The sequence below is a fragment of the Salmo trutta genome, chromosome 30 (genome assembly GCF_901001165.1).
Source record: "Salmo trutta chromosome 30, fSalTru1.1, whole genome shotgun sequence".
Lineage (NCBI taxonomy): Eukaryota > Metazoa > Chordata > Actinopteri > Salmoniformes > Salmonidae > Salmo > Salmo trutta.
In genome coordinates, this window is record NC_042986.1 from 6,990,001 (window position 1) to 6,994,263 (window position 4,263).

Sequence of the window (4,263 nt, forward strand, 5' to 3'; positions counted from 1 at the left end):
CACAACATAAGTTGACAAATTCCTTCACAAGCAAAAAAATGTAAAATAGCAGCCTACAAGTCGAAGAAAAACCCAAGCACACGCACGTGCACACTCACACAGGCTGTCTCCCAAATTGAGGCCCACGCACACGTGCATGTGCGCACACGCACGCACGCACGCACACACGCACGCACGCACGCACGCACGCACACACACACACACACACACACACACACACACACACACACACAAGGTATTCATTAGACAGAGACAGGCAGGAAGGGAAACAGAGCATTAAGCTGATTGTGAGGCTGTGGCCATAGCTTTAATGAGGGATTTCTTAATCTGACTGCCTCACAGAAAGACCCAGAATACCACTCCTCTCTGTGCATTAACTGAGACCGGTTGAGGCTGAGATGCACACAACTGCTCTGTTGCTCTGTAGGTTAGCTAGGGCTATAAAGATTGCATTCTAATGAGCCTAAACACATTTATGGCAGTAGAATTAGTCCAAATGGTTCCAATTGATTTTAACTGACTTGTTTTACAGATTTTAGATATACTTTTGATACAAAACGAAAGACAACTCACAATGCTGCTATGTTCTAAGAGTACTCAAAAATACAATCCCCCCAAATGTATGAAACACGTAAAACATTTGAAGAAAGACATTTTAATTTGTTGCTTTTCTTTAGTTTCCAAGGACAAATAAAACAAATGTTTCATTTTTGAAGGTTGGAGATAATAAATGTCAAGCATTTCTAGGGAAATAATGTAACCAGAAGAATTGTATTTTAATCCTGTAATTTCTATCTTTATTGTTCCAATATGACCTTAGCTTCTCTAACAGCCCCGGGACAATATCAGGTCACAGAGAATTAAACAGATAATACAGTGCCCTTATAAAGTATTCACACCGATTTACTTTTTCCACTTTTTTTTGTGTTACAGCCTGAATTTAAAATGGATTAAATGTAGATTTTGTGTCACTAATCTACACACAATACCCCGTAATGTCAAAGAGGAATTTTGTTTGTAATTATTTTTGGAAATTAATAAAAAATAAAAAAACTGAAATGTCTTTAGTCAATAAGTATTCAACCCCATTGTTATGGCAAGCCTAAATAAGTTCAGGAGTAAAAATGTGCTTAACAAATCACATAATAAGTTGCATGGACTCATTCTGTGTTCATTAATAGTGGTTAACATGATTTTTGAATGACTACCCATCTCTGTACCCCACACACACAATCGAGTAGTTAACTTCAAGGACAGATTCAACCACAAAGACCAGGGAGGTTTTTCAATGCCTCACAAAGAAGAACACTTATTGGTAGATGTGTAAGAATTCAAAAAGCAGACACTGAATAACCCTTTGAGGATGGTGCCGTTATTAATTATGCTGTGGAGGATCAATCAATACACCCAGTCACTGCAAAGATGCAGGCATCCTTCCTAACTCAGTTGCCGGAGAGGAAGGAAACTGCTCAGGGATTTTACCATGAGGCCATTGGTGATTTTATAACAGTTACAGAGTTGAATGGTTGTGACCTAAAACACAAGGCCAAATCTACGCTGGAGCTGATTACCAAGATGACATTGAATGTTCCTGAGCGGCCTAGTTACAGTTTTGACTTAAATCGGCATGAATATCTAGGGTAAGGCTGTCTAGCAATAGAGCCCCACACTGGAGGTGCCATAATACCCATAAAACCTAGTGGTCAAACAGGGAAATGGTTCCAATCATTTTTCCACCATTCATTTTTCCCATATGGAATTTTAGAAACACTTAAAATAAGGGCCGTGTTTCTTGTAGACTTACCCTGGTGTGACATTTTGATAGGCTTGTAAATCTCTCTCGGAAGGTGACTTTTATCAATATATTAGGCTCTATTTACTCTCAGATTCTAAAATGCTAATTAGCATCAAAGTAGACATCAAGCAAGACTACAAATCCCTGCAAGCTCCTGCATGTCATCTCTAGCTGACACCTTTACTAACAGGTAATTTAAAACTTGCACAAGGACAGTTCTCAGAATTGCCAATTTATGAATTACTACATTTAGCTAACATTAGATAGTTAATCCAGAGATTCTTACCTTTGCCTCGATTCGGCAGTCTCGTCCAGATCATCATGGCGTTTGTAGTTCTTTATGACAGCCACATTAGCAGCTAATTATTGTTTTTTTGGGGGGGTAAATACAGGCGAACAAATTGATAAAAGTAATCTTGTCCTAGAGAGATTTACACTGTTATTAAAACGTCACGCCAGGGTAAGTTTACACGAAACACAGCCCTTATTTTAAGTGTTTCTATAATTCTCTATGGGAAAAATGAATGGTGGAAAAACTATTGGAACCATTTCCTTGTTTGACCACTAGGTTTTACGGGTATTTTGACTCATACTATGGTACTCTATGATCAACAACCAACTTGACAGAACTTGAAGAATTTTAAAAAGAATAATGGGCAACTATTGTACAATCCAGGGTGCAAAACTCTTAGAGACTTACCCAAAATTACAGCTGTAATCGATGCCAAAGGCGAACATGTATTGTCTCAGGGGGGTGAATACTCATCTAATCAAGATATATTAGTGGTTTATTTTTCATAATTTTTTTAATAAATGTTCAAATTTTTTTGTGGATTTTTTGTGTGGATAGCGGAACAAAAATTACAATTCAATCCCACTTTGTAACACAACAAAATGTGAAAAAGTCAAGGAGTGTGAATACTTTCTGAAGGCGCTGTACATAATCACGCCAAACATACTACGTCAGGTCTCAAACATTGCACATAGCTGAAGGACTTGGATCTCAAAACCCAATGCACACATTCCACAGACTATTTCAAAGCAGCTAGAAGATACTAGGCTAAATACAGAAAAATGTCTGTTGACAGTCAGAATTAACATATGCAATTTTCTATTACAGTCATGACCAAATAAAAAAAATGCTAAACCAATTTTTTTAACAACTTAAAAATACAACATTCCATGAATATCCAAAATCTGTACAAATGTGGATTTCAGCATGTTTCATGAATGCAATGAAGAGCATGAAACTCTATGTACAGCAGTACAACAATTACCATCCAATCATATGGAAGTGAATATTATGCAATAACCACAATATGGCACTACTATCCCTAACCTACAGGCTACACAAGAGATCTGCCTTAAGTGGGTTGAACTGATTTCACTTCTCCTGACACACGCATCTCTAAATTAGCTTTATTCATTCAGATTTATTCATTTAGATTTTAATTTCTAAAAGCAGACAATTGCTTCGCACAGTTATATGAATAGTATTCAATTCTATAAACAGTGCAGGCAATGACAAAGAATTATAGAAAGAGATATAGAGAGGTAAGAGAGAGGGCAGAGAAACACACAGGGGCTAAACAGACGGACAGAAGACCAGGAGGTGTTGAGGTTGGGGGATGTACATAGTGGCCAGTGGCCAAAGACAAGTCAACACTTCCTTTACTTCACTCATTTACAACTCTAGAGATAGGGCCAAGTCACACACAGACAGCAGCCGCCACCTACCCCACTACAGTATAAACACAACACAGTGCAGTCACAGCACTACAACACACTGAGACGGAGGAGAGAGAAGCTGTTCTTACCTGTTCATGCCAGCATGTACTCTTTCTAGCAGATCTTAATCAGCAGTTAGATAATCCTGTGGAGCAGAGAGCAGGGAGCAGAGCGTGTGTTCACTGCTAGGCTTTTTTTCCACAACTCAACTCAACTCTCTCTCTCTCTCGCTCTCGCTCTCACTCTTTCTTTCTCTCTGTCTCTCTCTCTCCCTCCCCCTCTCTCTCTCTCTCTCTCTCTCTCTCTCTCTCTGCCAGTGACAACAGAGTGCACACACACAATTCCCCTCCCCCATCGCTCCCATCCCCCTCTCCCCTCCCTCCCTCCCTCCCTCTCTCTCTTTATGTTTAAAGTATTTAAGCAGGGCGAGAGAGAATGAGAGGGGGCAGAGGGGAAAGGGGAGTTGACCAATCATGCTTGAGAGAGAGGGCTTGTATTCTATAGCCTTATCCCATATAGAGAATGAGAGTGAGAGAGTGAAGGATATAGAAGAAGAGAAGAGGAGAGGAATGAGGGTTGGAGGGAAATGACCAGATTGAGTTTGGCCCCAGGAGTATTAGCTAGGGATACACTCTTAGAAAAAAAGGTGCTATCTAGAACCTAAAAGGGTTCTTTGGCTGTCCCCATAGGAGAACCCTTTGAATAACCCTTTTGGTTCCAGGTAGAACCCTTTTGGTTCT

At 39.6% G+C, this 4,263-nt stretch overlaps 1 protein-coding gene across 1 annotated transcript in view; it reads right to left on the reverse strand.

The window, feature by feature from the left end:
• fignl2 (fidgetin like 2) overlaps nucleotides 1–3,746 on the reverse strand; it is a 35,590-nt gene extending 31,844 nt beyond the window's left edge. Inside the window, exon 1 of the mRNA XM_029722418.1 lies at nucleotides 3,613–3,746. The gene's annotated coding sequence lies outside the window, so the exon portion shown is untranslated. The remainder of the gene's footprint in view (nucleotides 1–3,612) is intronic.
• Between the last annotated feature and the right edge of the window lie 517 nt (nucleotides 3,747–4,263).